Below are 15,526 nucleotides of genomic sequence, written 5' to 3' on the forward strand. Positions count from 1 at the left end.
TGCCTCGCTGTTTTAGGGGAGCAGTCTGCTTTGTTTCTCCATTTTTGGTGCTTATATGTTAGGGTTTTGGAGTCTGGGAAATAAAGTAGTGTAACACTGCTATATTCCAGAAAGAGTATTTTATGTTTTTTATCTAACTTCTCTGTGTGTATGCCATAACAAACAAAAGACTGTAACAAAAGATTGGCAGATCTTGTTGATGCCCTGTGGAGCAATTACTTCTATGCCCTAAGGGTCAGTCAAACATGATTTTGGAGTTTCCGTCTCATCAGAAGGAGCCTGTTAGGAGATATAGTCAGATTACATAGTGTACGCTCTACACTTTCCACTTCCAAATGAGGTCGGGCCTTGGATGAGAGTGAGTTGGTCAAAGCTCTATCTAGAAAAAATTGGGATGATGTTTCTAGAAAAGGTGAAGAATGTAGCAAGGGTGCAAACACTGGCATTTGTTCCTTTGTATTGCAGGGGCTTCTCCCCCCCTTTGTTAAGGAAGTTCACAGCTAGCGCTTGTAAAATGCTTTGAACATGAATAGTGTGATATAATTGCTAAATTTTATTTTTAAACATAACTTTTTTATTAAAGTCTTTCCAATAACTGAAATACAAAACGTGTTGGTAGTAAACATACTTCCAAAGATTGTGAATGCATACGTAGACTTTGGACTTGATCTTCTACTATTTTTTCTTTTTTATTGCATGTGCTTCATTGTGGTTAGACAGAGCTAAAAACAAGCAAGTGAAAAATAAAGTGAGAGGAAAACATGTATCCAACAGCATAAACCCAAACCCAAATAACTGCTCTTTCATGACACTCTGGTATCTAATCATCACTATGGATAGTTTCATGTTCTTTGATTCCTGCATAGTGTCAGTGAAAAGATGAGCCTTTTCCCATCTCCATTTGGCTAGACACATGTGGACATTTTGTTCATTTGGGTCTTGCCATATTTATACAGTGATTCTTGGCCTTCCAACTGGATTACTGCAGAAAACGCTAATTTGTTACTACACTTAAATACCACTCAGAAGCTTCCACTAAAGCAGAATTTGGGAGACAGGAAGAAGAGATTTAAAAGTAGGGGATTTCAATTTGGTTTTAATTGAGGGCCAAAGGCTGTTCTAAACCAGTGTTCATGGAAGGGAACGGGCCTGACCTAGACAACTGGGAGAGTCCTGTACACCTTACAATCCTCAAGGGGAGTGGAAACGACCTCTGATTTGTAGATCTCTTTCTCAAACAGTTTTTAACCCTATCAACTCTTGCAATTTTTTACCATTTGCCATTAATAAATGAGAGTTATGAAAATGTTTGAAGGTCGTAGAACTGATTTCTATAAGCATTTGGTTCCACTATCAGTAATGCTTTTCAAATGAATTGAACAATGCAGGGTACTTTTTGCCTTAAGAAAGGAAAATTGAATAATTTAAACTTTTTTACTTTACAGATAAGAAAAAACTTGCCACCTGAGATGCAAAGGTTACTAGACGAAGGAAAAATGCGTATAGTAATCAACAATCTTAGAAGTGGCAGCATATCTGTGGACTTTATGATTGTTTTGGATGTAGGAGAAAATGTAACAAAAACAGAGCTCACAACTGCTTTTACAGAGGCCTTTAACAACAGTACAGAATTTCAAACGGACCGCAACAGTACTCTTATAGAAGGTATAGCCTAATGCTCATACAAACTGTTTTCTTTATATTTAGTGATTATAGTGTTTATCACTGATAGTGACTTTATGTGAAAACAACTGCACTGGCAGTGAACTGTGTCATTTAATTGTACTTTCAGCTTTTCCATGATGAGTTAAAGAATTGTTCTTTTTATGTTTGTTCAACTTCATTATAGAAACAAATAGTTGTGAGACGGGATTAGATGACTGTTCTGAACATGCCACATGCCACGCTAGTGGGCCATCTTATTCCTGTCAGTGTCAGTCTGGATTCACAGACTTCAGTCCCAGTGTACCTGGGAGAGATTGCCGAGGTAAGATGAATTTAAATTCACAAAACTCTTTAGATGGTCATTTTCTAAAACTTTGTATTTGACTCTTAAAAATAAACTTATAAATGAGTTATTTAAGAAAATAAGAAAAAGAAATAACTAGAATAAAACGTGGTTGAATCTTAACAGTTGATGATGATGATTTTATTATCTTATTACATTATTGTCAGGAGGCCCCAACCAATAGTGGAGTTCACTGTGATAGTCTCTGTACAAATACATAATAAGAGAGAAACGTTCACTGCCCTGAAGGACATACACTCTAAGGCCTTGCCTTTCTGACACTCCTCCATGTGGTGAATTGAAGCACAGTGTTGTCCAATTGAAACAGAGTACAATGGAATGAGTCATTTGTTTACTAAGTGTTTGCAGGACTGGGGATTAAATTGATAAGGCAGATAAAGGGTAGGAGAAAGGAAGTATCATTATCTCCATTTCACAAATGGGGAACTGAGGCAAAGAGAGATGAAGTAATTTGCACATGAAGTTTGTAGAAGTGCCAGTTTTGACCCCCCTCTCCCAAATGCCAGTGCAGCGTCTTAACACAACACTCTCCTTCTCCTCAAGAGAAACGTTTTAATGAAAATTCACAGTCTGGCCCAGGTGTACTTTAGAAATATGTGGGTCCTTTAAAAGGAAAGAAAGATTAATCCAAATTTAAAAGACAGGGACATGGCTTCAAATTGGCTGCATAAAGAATTATTTATAAGAGTAAAGTTATGTAGGATTGGGTCCATAGTCATATCACAATGGTAACTGAAGAGTGATTCCTGTTTACAACACAAGGACTATATTTTGGGTATATAAACTCTGAGGTTGAACCCTTTGTTTAGTACATAATTAATAGTAAGCAACTCTCAAGTTATTATATTGACTTAAAACATATAAAAAGCATTTTCCCTTCCAGCAGCTTCACAACCCTATTTTCTTTTCTTCTCTTTCATCTACATTTTGGAATTCTTCTGCTTCACCTTTAGCTTAACAAATAAGAGTTGTGAGCCAATCAGAGTACAGAGATTCACATTCTGTAAAGTTGCTGAGAAATAACTGCATGATGACTCTGCAAGTTAGATACACAGAGCCAACCAGAGTACTGGGAACTACACAACTGGGGAAAACTATGGATCAGACTGAGCTATTAGTCCCAGTCCTGAGTAAGGTGTAATGCATTGCTGTGGCCCCAGGAAAAGCCCTGAAAAGGAATTGTGGCACAGAGCTTCATAATTCCTGCCCTGATTTCATCTTGCTACAGGGAAAATTCAGTTACTACAGCTCTTGAAATGGTGAGCTTACTTCCCCAGGCAGCTCGCCATCTACTCTCAACAGCAAGTAGGGCCGGTGGAGCCAAAACTCTGTCTATTCCCTACCTGCTTTCTTGGTGGGGCAATGATCCAGAAAGCAGAGGCTGCACTCTGCATGAGACCCAGACCCAAGATCCAGGGAGATTGTGCAAAGGGGTGTGTGGCCCTTACTTCTCCTTATTCCCCTGCTTAGCTGACTAAGACAAGGGAACAATCTAGCCCTGCATGACTGTGCTTGGGTAGATGGACAGCAACTTTGATTGGCAGAAGCAATTCCATTTCAGTATGATTTAAAAATAATGTTCTCCATCTCTGATTTTAATGTTGCCTTATTCTTTCTATAATAGAACCAGCTGGAGAGCCTGTGACAATTGCACCATCAAGACAGCCATCTACATCAAAGCCATCTGTTGAAAGCATTAGCCCCACACAAAAATCTGAAACTGCACCTGCAACTTCTATAAACACAACAGTTCCGTTACCAATGCTGAGTCCACAATCTACATCACTCATATATCCAACCACAGACACAATAGCAACTACAGAGACACATTTTTCAACACCTGCCACCACTGAAACACATGTAACTTTGCCAGTATCTTCATCAGTAGCTACAATATCCACATATACATATTCGGTAAATAATACATCCTTGGAAACTACCCGCTTAGGAACTATTGCTACGGAGTCCACTGCAGCTCCCGTGTCCAATGCAGTGCTAACAAATGGCACTTCTAGGCCTTCTTCTACTATGGACACTAATGATATATCTACAGCTCCTTCCACAAGTACTCTTCTGGATGCCACAAAAACACCTTCACCTGTTTCCACCACACAAAAATCCTTATTGTCTACAGCTTCTTCCACAGAGAGCATTTTTACAGGGTCATCAAATATATCATCTGCTGATACTTCCAGAGCAACTCTGACTACTCCCTTAGGAACGATTGTGACACAGTCCACTGCAGCTCCTGGGTCTAATGCAGTGCTAACAAATGGTACTTCTAGGCCTTCTTCTACTATAGACACTAATGATATATCTACAGCTCCTTCCACAAGTACTCTTCCAGATGCCACAAAGACATCTTCTCCTGTTTCCACCACACAAATATCCTTATCGTCTACAGCTTATTCCACAGAAAGAATTTCCACAGGTTCATCAGGTACCTCATCTACTCATACGACCAGAGTAACTATGATTGTGGAACCCAGCACTACTTCTGGGAGTTCAACCACAAAAATGCCAACAACATTTTCTACAATCCCTGTGACATCTCCATACAGGTCTACGATTTCAACATCTCCAGAGACTTTTAACAGGACGACAAGGTCTACAGTTATAGTTACAGGGTCTACAACAAATCCTATTTTAACTACCACATCAGGAGCTTGCAGTGAGTTAATTAATATTGCACAGTAAGAGAAAAAGAAATTGTGATATAAGCTATGAAAATATAATTCTATGTTTACTAGGTACTTTAATTGGGAAGTAACATCTCTAGTAAAATGTGTCTTTAGGAAAGAATGATCCAAAAATCCTATAGAAGCTATATTTATTTGAATTATGTTTAAGGCTAGAATGCATGATTAGATCTGTGACGGGAGTCCCTCCCTGAACCTATGCAGAGCCACAGTGAGTGCAGAAGGGCTTGACATGGACAAAAATGTCTATCTGCCCAGATAAAGCTGCATGTTGGGAGCTGTGACTGTTGTTATAATGCACAATTGCGCAATGTCCATGACCACAATCTGTATACACATTAGCATGATAGAATTCGTTCTGAGCTTTTTGGGTTCTTGACTGCTTTTTAAAAAAATCTGCCATGATTAAGAGATCGGAGTCTGTTTTAAAGCCATCTGTCCGCTTCTGATTATGGTTATCAGCGAAGCCATCTTTAATTTGTGGTGAGAGATTAAAAAAGGAGAATGCAACTTTCTTTTGGATATATCAGATAATGCAAGTTAATATTTTAGAATGTAATTTACATTTTTAGAGGAAATAATTACCTTCCAGCTTTGAGGGAGACAATGAGCTTGGGGCTGGATTCTACCCTCAGATAGGTGCACAGAGCTATGGTTTGATTCAATGGGAGACATGCATGTACATCTTTGTCCCTTAACACTAGCCTAGAAAATCCCCAAAGTATTAAATTGTCCTTACATAAGAAATCATTTAATAACAATGTTTAATTTTCATACGTATTTATTTTTAGCATCACAGATGTGCGTAAATGTGTCACTTACAGAAAACTGATCTTTTTGTTTATAGCTTCACTTGATTTTTCCATACAACTTGAGACTGTAACCAGTGATATGATACAATTCAATTGGACACCACAAGGTGGCGGTATAGCTTATACAGCTTCTCTGTTGGGAGATGAAGAGGTGAAAAAAACCACTACATATAAAACAAGCATAGCATATGAACATTTGCTTCCCGGCCAGGAATATATAATATCTGTGGAGGTTTTAACCTGTGGTAAGAAGATCAATACTTCAATGACGGTTCAGACAGGTATTTCCTTGATAATCTAATCATTTTTATTAATAACTCATAAGATATCTTTTTTTAGATAAGATTAGAGCAGGGATGGGGAAACTTTTTGGCCTGAGAGCCACATATGGGAATGGAAATTGTATGGCGGGTCATAAATGCTCACAAAATTGGGGGCTGGGATGCGAGAGGGGGTGAGGGCTTTGGCTGGGGGTATGGGTTCTGGGGTGGGGCTGGGGATGAGGGGTTGGGGGTGCAGGAGGGTGCTCCGGGCTTGGATCGAGGAGTTTGGAGGGTGGGAGGGGGATCAGAGCTGGGGCAGGGAGCTGGGGCGCAGGAGGGGGTCAGGGGTGCAGACTCCAGGCGACGCTTACCTCAAGCAGCTCCTGGAAGCAGTGGCATGTCCTCCCTCCGGCTCCTATGCGGAGGTGCAGCCAGGCAGCTCTGCGTGCTGTCCCGTCTGCAGGCGCTGCCCCTGCAACTCCCATTGGTCGTGGTTGCCAGCCAGAGGGAGCTGCGGGGGCAGTGTGCGGAGCCCCCTGGCTGCCCCTATGCGTAGGAGGCGGAGAGGGGAAGTGCTGCTGCTTCCAGGAGCTGTGCGGAGCCCCAGCATGTTCAGAGTGGAGCAAACCTCTGACCCCACTCCCCAGCTGGAGCGGGGCAAGCCCCAGACTCCACTGCCTGGCTGGAGCTTGAGGGCCGGATTAAAATGTCTGAAGGGCCGGATGCAGCCCCGAAGGGCCGGATGCAGCCCCCGGGCCATAGTTTGCCCACATTTGGATTAGAGTCTACTTCTGTAACCTTTACTCATGTGAATAGTTCTTATTTATGTGACTCATCCCATTGACTTGAAGAGGACTACTTGCTTAAGCAGGAGTTATTCTGTATAATTTTGCAGTCATGGCACTTAAATAAAGAATTTTGTACAAAAAATCCCATTGAATATTTGTTACAAATTTAACACTCAAAAGTAAGGTAATGCCAAAATTAATGTTGCATGAGCCACCTTAACTGTGCCCCTATGTTTTATTAATTATTATTATTATTATTATTATTTTATTATGCCTAGGAATGATGAAACAGTATTAATTATAGGGTCACATACTATTTCTAAAAAATACATATATGATAAAAAAAATTCTACAACCTTAGACACACAAGTAGCATCATGTAACAGTTTTTCATTCTTGTATATTTATATTCTGTTCATCATCATAATGCTCTAGTGTATCATTGTCATAAGACTTTTCATATGAATTACAATACATATTTCCTTATGTGTAATTCCAGGAACGAGGCAAGTAACCAAGGGTCTGACGCTTAGAGCTTGTCTACACAGAATATTAGTGGGCAGCAAGCCAGGGTGTGAATCTGCAGCACACTAGATTGCTGCACAGTAACATACTAAGTGGGCACTGCTTTTGCACACTAAATGTGCTGTAATGGGCTTTGAGGTACTGCTGTTTGAAATGAAAGTACTTCAAAGTGCACTACAGAACTTTTAATGTGCTGCTGTACCAGTGTCCATGTAGGACGTTACTGCCCGGCAAGCTGTAGATTAACACCTTGGCTTGCTGCACACTAACGTCCCATGTAGACAAGTCCTCAGAGGTGCCAAGAACGTACTGACTTCAAATGAAATCGCAGGTGCACTGTACTTCTGAACATCAGTTCCTACAAGGCTGACTTAGCTGCACAAGCCTGTACAGTACAAGCTATCACTCTCTCTCTTCTAAGGAAATGGCAAACGGGGGCTTTAAATGAATTAAAATATTGTAGTGTAATTTCAGCAATGTGCATGAATTCCTGGGGCCTGATTCTCTTCTCACTTATTCCAGTTTTACACCAGTGCAATTCTATTGATTTTGAAGGGATTACTCTCAATGTACAATGATGTGCTGGAGAGGAGATTCAGACTTCTCAGATATGAGTATACTGCCTTTGTGTCTTTCAGTTTATGCCTGATGATGTTCTAGTTTGGATTTAGAGACTCAATATCAAAAAGGACATCAAATAACAGGACAAAATATACATTGCTTACATTCTCTGACTTTGCCTAGAAGCGCTGCTCCTTTGTTTTAATGCAACGATGGGCCCAACCCTGCGTGCTTTCTACAAATGGAACCCCCCACTCTCCTCAGGGGAGTTTCACGTGGAGAAGGATAAAGGAATCAGACCCAAGGTTTTTTGCACAGTCAGATTCTAATATTGTCTGATTGAAGAAGTTGTCTCATTCCAGCTAATTTTTAAAAATTAAAATTGACTGGATAAGTAATGATTTTTATAAACCCTTTGTGCCTTCCAAAGTGTCCCAGAGGTTAGGCTGATTGTGGCAGTCCAAGATTATTTTTTGCTCAGTCTAGTAAACCCAGTGCATCAATGTCATTAGGTTAATCCTTTGGGGAGAATGTTTAATATGTTCTATTTCTTTACAGCATCCAAAAACTTCAAAGGACAAACCAGGTTGATAGATAAAGTGTTCAACCCTCAATACAGAAACAAATCAAGTACAGCATTTAAAGACTTTGAAAAGAATTTCACTGACGAGGTACCACTCATTGCTTCAAAATATCTATGGGCTTTATCATTCCCTACACTGCTTACTACTGTCTAGAGGACAGTTTGTCACATTCTTCTGGAGGAGTGTCAGGGGGATTTTCTGCACTGGTGAAGTAGCAGAGGGTTAGGCCTCCCAAACCAACAGACCCCCTGAGAGCCACCTAAAACTCTGGGATTTCGGAAGGCCAGGGCCATCTGGGCAGAGGCCCCATGTTTTCCCACTAGCTTCCATCTCAGTCTGATCCTTTGTTAACACAGCTTCTGCAAGCAGGGCCGGCTCCAGGCATCAGCTTGTCAAGCAGATGCTTGGGGCAGCCGCTCCGGAGAGGGGCGCCATGTCCAGGTATTCGGCGGCAATTCGGCAGATAGTCCCTCACTCCGCCTTGGAGCGAAGAACCTCCCGCCGAATTGCTGCCGCAGATCGCGGCTTTTTTTTTTTTTTGGCTGCTTGGGGCGGCCAAAACCCTGGAGCAGGCCCTGTCTGCAAGAACCATGCTACTAAGAGCTTCCCTGTTGGCTGCTGTGTCTGGAACTCCCTCAGAGATGGGTTGCAAGGGGTGGAAGGAGAAAGCATGTAAATTAATTCTGATGGAGTCAGCAGTAATGGGAGGGATCCTGCTGTAAACAGTGGCTGCCCCTCCATCCCGCGGCAACTTGCCCTTTCCCGGATTTTGGATCCCGACTCCTGCAGAGTGGCTTTGACTGTCATGGTGCAAAACCCTGCTGGGTGAATGCAGCACAAAACTGCAACAGACCTACACCTAAATCATCATGGCTAATGTGGCCCCACTGCACCACTGGTGCTTACAATTGGAGATGCCCTATCAGTTTAATTAAAAATGGTTCCATTCACTTGTGTAGATAAGGCTAAAATGGGAATCACATGGTGAAATGCTGTTTTTTCTGTTCCTCTTCCCCTTTTTCCCCAGAATGGGGAATTTTGTTTTGTTTTTAGAGTTTTAAATACCACCACAGGTAAATGAATAAGGAATGTTTTACATTATTTGGCTTATTTTATTCCTTTATCGGTAGTTCATCAAACAGTTACATTTAAAACTGAAAGGTCTATAAAATGGTTTGGGAAACAGAGAACTGATTCCTATACGTGGGTTATTTTTTTATCGGTGGCTCTTATGAAAGGTTATGAAATCACAAAAAGTTGGTTTAAGAATTTATGAAGGTGAAAGAAAATCAGATTTATTGTTACTTTTCATTTTACAGATAGGGGAAAAATTGACAGGCGAGTTCAAAAACTTATTTGACATGCGGAAATTGCGTATAGTAATTGACAATCTTAGCAATGGCAGTGTGACTGTGCTCTTCAACATGGTGATGCCTGTGCAACAAAACTTAACACAAACAACGGTCTTCGATGCTTTAATAAAAGCCCTGAACAAAAGCGCTCTGGGGCGAGTGGACTTCAACAGCACTTTTATAGAAGGTATGGCCCAGTGCTCACAGGAATCTCTTTCTGGTATACTCTGCGATTACTGTGTTTACCAATGACGATGACTTGCCTGTAAAAACTACTGTAGTGGGATTTCTGAATTTAGGACCCAATACACAAGGGGAGTTATTCCTTATTTCAGATGTTCAAGAACCCATAAGAAAATGCAGACCCAATCCAACAGTCACTGATCTCAGTGGAAAGACCTCTGTAGAGGCAGTGGGCATGAGATTGAGTGCTAGGGGCAGAGCAAGGAGGACACTGCACATTTTCCAAGGATTCAATGGGATGATGAGCCTTTTGCAAAGCCCCCAGAAAGGCATCTTAAAAGCACAAGAGAGCCGTTAGCCTACTAGCCATGCAAGTGCTAGTATTACACATTTGGCTAAAACCACAAACATTGATTTGAGAACATAGCCAGTGCCACTTTTAAGTAACATTGATAACAATACAATGCTCATCAGCTTAAAGCTAGGTAACAAACTGTTTCTGTGTTTGGTTATTGATTAATAAAAATACTTCCAAATTGTATGAATTTTCCAATTGCTGGGAGCATTATTTCCTTCACTTCACTGACAGACAAAATTAACAGCTGGGCTACTTTTACAAAGTAAATGTGAATATTTTTAGAGTGGCTCTTACGTTTTAATTTTGGAAGATTTGCTTCTTGCCATATGGCTAAGCTCACTGGCTGCAGTACATGGCTATACGACGTTATTCTCAGAAGTTCTCTAATTGCTTCATGTTGGAGCAAGTCTACATCAAGTAGAGGACTGACAATGGTGGAAGCACAATGCCTCTGAACGTTACGTTTCTATATTTCCTACATTTCCAAGAGGCATTAAGGGAATTTCCGGGTCAAGGCAGAGCTAGAAGTCTAGCTGTCCAGGCTGATCCACACCCTTGTCTTTCAAGTACGATTAATGATGCCAGTAATTGTACCTTTCACTGTTTTTGTTCATGCTGTGCATCCTATTATTCAATATGGCAGAGGAGCACTTGATGCAAGTTGTATGTGTGGGGGGGGAGTGGGGGGGGGGCAAAAGTCTCCCAAACTCTTTCTTCTGCGGAAGATGTACCTTTACTATGTTATCTATGCCCTAGGAATTAAACTAGTCAGTGTTTAGGTAATTTTACTTCATTATTCTTGCCAGAACAGTGACTAAAGAGTAAATGCTGCAAATGCTTATGCTTGTATTGACCCTATCCACATGAGTAATCCCATGAAATTATGGCCCAAAATGCCAAGATTGGGAGCCTAAAGTTATGCACCCAAATCCAGATGAAGTGCTTGATGCTGCAAACAGGGACTGCAATGTGTCATGTTTTCTTTCATGAACAGTCTTATTGCACTCAATGCACTTCACTAGGACATACAATTTGTAAACACGAAGCAGTAAGTGTCCGCAGGACTGGGCCCTATGCACCTAAATAAGGTGGCCTGATGTTCAGAATATTGAGCACCCATAGCTCCCATTCTCCCACATCACCCATTGCTAAGCACCTCTGAAAATCAGGCCATTTTTATTTAGGTGTCTAAATATAGATTTAGGAACCAAAGTTTGCACATTTTTGCCTACTACCTTCCTGAGTTATACCGTAGGAAATGGCAGGAAAATACAAGTTACAGACAGTATCTTATAGTAACTGGTTGCCTTAAAAAATAAAACAAAGGGAAGAGTGCAACCAATGCTTCTGGTTTTTCAGAAATAAAAATCAAACATGACATGAAAATAATACAAGAGCATGTGTGCCATCTCTTTGGTTGGAAATACTTCTGTATGATGTTAGCTTTAATAATAGAAAGTTGGTTGTCATTAGTGTCAGCACTAGAGCTGGTCAAAAATTTTCCGATGAAACAGTTTTTCATCAGAAAATGCTGCTTCGACAAAATTGAAATGTTTCATAGGAACGTATCAACTTTATTTACATTTTTGAGGAAAAATTAACAAAATGTTTAATTTTGGTAATGTCAAAGCCTTGGTTTTGACATTATCATTTTGTCTTTAATATAATAAATATAATATAATATAACTACTGGGGGAATTCTGTGGGACTGCATGCCTGCAGAAAATGCCCCTCCCCCTCGCAGAATTCCTGTGCTTCCCTGCAGAAAACAGCAAAGAAGCAAAGGGAAGCCATGCGTGGGGAGGGGAGGGACGACTATGGATGAATTTTGGGGGGGGCGGATTGCACCCCCAAACAGAGGCGAGGCATGGGGGGCACACAAGGTTATGCCACTGCCCCCCCCCCATTTCTGCAAGCGCAGAGCTGCCCTGCAGAAGGAGGCTGCGTCTCAGCTCTGCTAACTCTGCAGCTGAACGCCACCTACCTGGGTCCTACTGCCAGTTGTGCTCCCCTATGTGTGCTGGTAGCCTTCCTGTTTTCTGTGCAACAGTGAGTGCCCACGGTGGGGCTGGATAAGGGGAGCAGAGGAAATGAGGGAAGGAGGAGTGAGCGGGTGAGGGTAAGAGGCAATGGGGAAGGAAGGGGGTGGAATAGGGCAGGGGAAGGGAATGTGGGAGTGAGGGGAGGGGGGTGGGGCATGGGGCAGAGCGGGAGGGCGATGAGACGGGAAAGAAAAGGGAATAGGGAAATCATGGAGGGAAGCGGGAGCCTTGGCAGTAGCTGGGACTTCCTTGTTAAGTAGACCCATCGAACCCTCATCCTGACAAGCCCTACACCACTACACCAGATCTCCCCCAATGAGCCCCCCACACCCAGACTCCCACTCCACTGAGCTCCATCCAGCTGCACCTTGACCCCCACCCCATCAAGCCCCACTCCCCCAGCACCTGGACCCCCCACTGAGTCCCCCACACCCAGACCCCCCCCCGAGTCTCATTTCCCCACACCCAGACCCTCCCACTGAGCACCAACCACTTTTACATGAAATGTCAACTTTTCATTTTGATTTGGGATGAAAGGAAATTTTGAAATATCAGAATTTCATGTGAAATGGCATTTCTGTTTTTTAGACAGCACTAATATTTTCATTTTTTCCAAGAGGCGTTTAATATGGCAAATATTTACTTTATTACAGCGGGAAACAGCTGTGAAACAGGATCAAAAATCTGTTCTGAACATGCCTCATGCATCCGCGAAGAGGCAACTTATTCCTGTAAGTGTAAGGATGGATTCTATGACCACAGTCCCCGTGTACCAGGGAGAGATTGCCAAGGTAAGAAGGAAAGGCTATGATACCCTTTCGGAGATGTGCACTGATATGAATCTGATCTTGATTAACCCAATGCAAGTTTATGTGTAAAAACAAACTGATTACATTTACATCTGTATTAACTGAAATTGTTTGCTTAAATCTTCCATACAGTGATTTTTCAAGTGTGAAAAATTAATTTTCAGTCTCATGTGTGTATTATGGTGTCCATCTGCCTTTATACAGTAGAAGGGGGAAAATGTTATCTCAGTTTATAAACATGATCTTCTCTTAACTTATAGACATAAATGAATGTGCTACTAACACGTCATCATGTTCACGCTTGGCCACATGCAACAACACTGTAGGAAGTTATGAATGTAACTGTAATCCAGGAATAAAAGATGGGAATCCAACAAATCCTGGAAGACAATGTAAAGGTAAATGAATATTGGCTTACTGGTGCTGAGGAAAACATTATTTTGCAATATGTTGCTGAAAAACCTCAAATAAATTCTCCCAGGCCACACTTATTTCACCAAAAATGTTGTTTTGTACTCTCTACACATAAAAGCTGCATTCTAAATGGTATACTTGGAGATCCATACTGTGGAATTCTCAAAGCTATTATTATGTATGATAGGGGCACAGGATGTGGGGCTGAAAGTTGTCTCCACACGGAGGGCAGATATCGTTCCACAGATCTGTGCCCTGACAGGGTCCTCCCGTCCCACATCTTCTTCCTCCCACGTAGAAGTGATGGGCTCAGACACATCCATGGCACTTTCCCTAGTCTACCTAGGATCCCGTGGTGGGTTCTGTGTAAGGCTGGGATCTCCACTCGGTGAAGACTAGGTGGGCTGGGGGAGGGGACTGGGCAACTCTGCACTGAGTGGGAATGGATGAAGAGAGACATATAATGGCCCTCACTCTGGCCCCTAGAGTCCCCAGAAAAGTTCTGGCGCTGTTATAACTTTCCTGCAGAACCCCCTTTGTAGCAAGAAACTCTCTTTAACGAGATATGGGTAGGGTTGCTGGGGACTGCTGTTAGTTGCAGAAGCTCTGGCAGCACTGCTCCATTGGAACTTCAGTTCCCCAGGCCAGCAGGGCCTCCGTGTGGCTAGCCCTGACTTCCCACTGATCCTTGAGGACATGCATGAATTCCATGGGCTCTGCAGGGCCTAAGATCAGGACTCATGGCTCACCCCACCTGCCCAGTGGAAAAATTTGGGTGGAACTTTGTGTGGGGGGAACCTTGTGAAGCTTATCTCCCCTATTAACTCTCTTGTGTGGGTCTAACCATGAGATGGAGAGATCCAGCCCTAGGTGATCCAGCTGCATCTTTTCATGCACCAGAAAGAATGGATCTCCCATTCCATATGTTCTCTGGTGTTTGCGACATGATACTCCCAAGAAATAGCATGAGAGCATCCGCTGCTTTCCCCATACATTGTGGTGGCATCAATGGAAATAACTCCATGCCGGCTACAACAGGCTGGGCTGAGGATTTTGTTCCCCAGCTCTGTCATTTTTGTATGAAAAACAGAACCTTTTAATACAGGCTTTCTTCCATAACTAGGGTGATCACACCTAAAAGTGTGCTAGCTGCTTTACAGACATATAATTCCATTGGAAATTCCTTCATCTCTCCCACTGGATGGAATTCACACCTGGGCAAAGGGCCACTACAAGGCTTATATATACCATTTCTGTCCCACTTAAAGCCTCTGAGTGTTTATGTGTTATATACAGCTTTCAATGGCCCTTTACCCGGGGTGAATTTCCTTTCTGTATCTAAGTGTATCACTTAACTTGGTTTTGCTATTTACTTTACAGACCCTGTTCTCTGCTTCAGCAGTGCTAACCTTTGCTCAACACAAAATAATGACTGTCTTGACTCCAAAAATCGGATATGCTCAAGTAAGTTTTTAAGCATTCCTGATTCATTTCAGATTGCTGGGTAACATCCCACATGGGAGCAAGTGTTTTTGGTATACAGTTTATGCTCTACTTTGGTACGTGAGTTCCACTAGCACCTGAAGTTCACATTTCTTTGGCCTATAGTTGTGAATGCTCCCTCCACCAAAGCTTCACTTTCAGCCTCAGTCTTTATTTTTAAATAAGACAATTGCTTCTAAAGTGTCTTCTTCTTGGGTAGGGATCATCCATTTACTTCCTGGGAGTTGCGGGTATTCAGCTCCTAGCATGGAGTGCATCTTGAAGGAGCCAGAACTAACAGCCTGATCTTGCTCCCACTAAAATCAAAGGAAGTGTTGCCATTGAGTTGGGTGGGAGCATTGTAAATGGTCACAAACGATAGCAAGGGATGATAAGCAAACGGCAGCCACTGTGATGTGGGACACGTTTTGGGAGGGATGAGGATTGTACTAGGTAATCTATTCTATGAACAGACTTGATGAGTTCCTTTGTTTTTATTTAATTAATTTACTTTTTACATAAAATTAATATAATAAATTAATAACATGAGATAGGAAAGTCTAACAAGAAGACACAAGTGAAGGTCAGGGATTCTTTAAATCTATTACCTCTTTTTCCTCCCACA

The 15,526-nt window shown here is 41.9% G+C and overlaps 1 long non-coding RNA gene across 1 annotated transcript; it reads left to right on the top strand.

The window, feature by feature from the left end:
- Positions 1 to 12,866: 12,866 nt before the first annotated feature.
- On the top strand, positions 12,867 to 14,883 carry LOC117871182. The gene is made up of 3 exons (XR_004644171.1): positions 12,867 to 12,987; positions 13,266 to 13,403; positions 14,800 to 14,883. It is a non-coding gene; the product is annotated as an uncharacterized LOC117871182 (long non-coding RNA).
- Positions 14,884 to 15,526: the final 643 nt, after the last annotated feature.

The sequence above is a fragment of the Trachemys scripta genome, chromosome 1 (assembly GCF_013100865.1).
Source record: "Trachemys scripta elegans isolate TJP31775 chromosome 1, CAS_Tse_1.0, whole genome shotgun sequence".
NCBI lineage: Eukaryota > Metazoa > Chordata > Testudines > Emydidae > Trachemys > Trachemys scripta.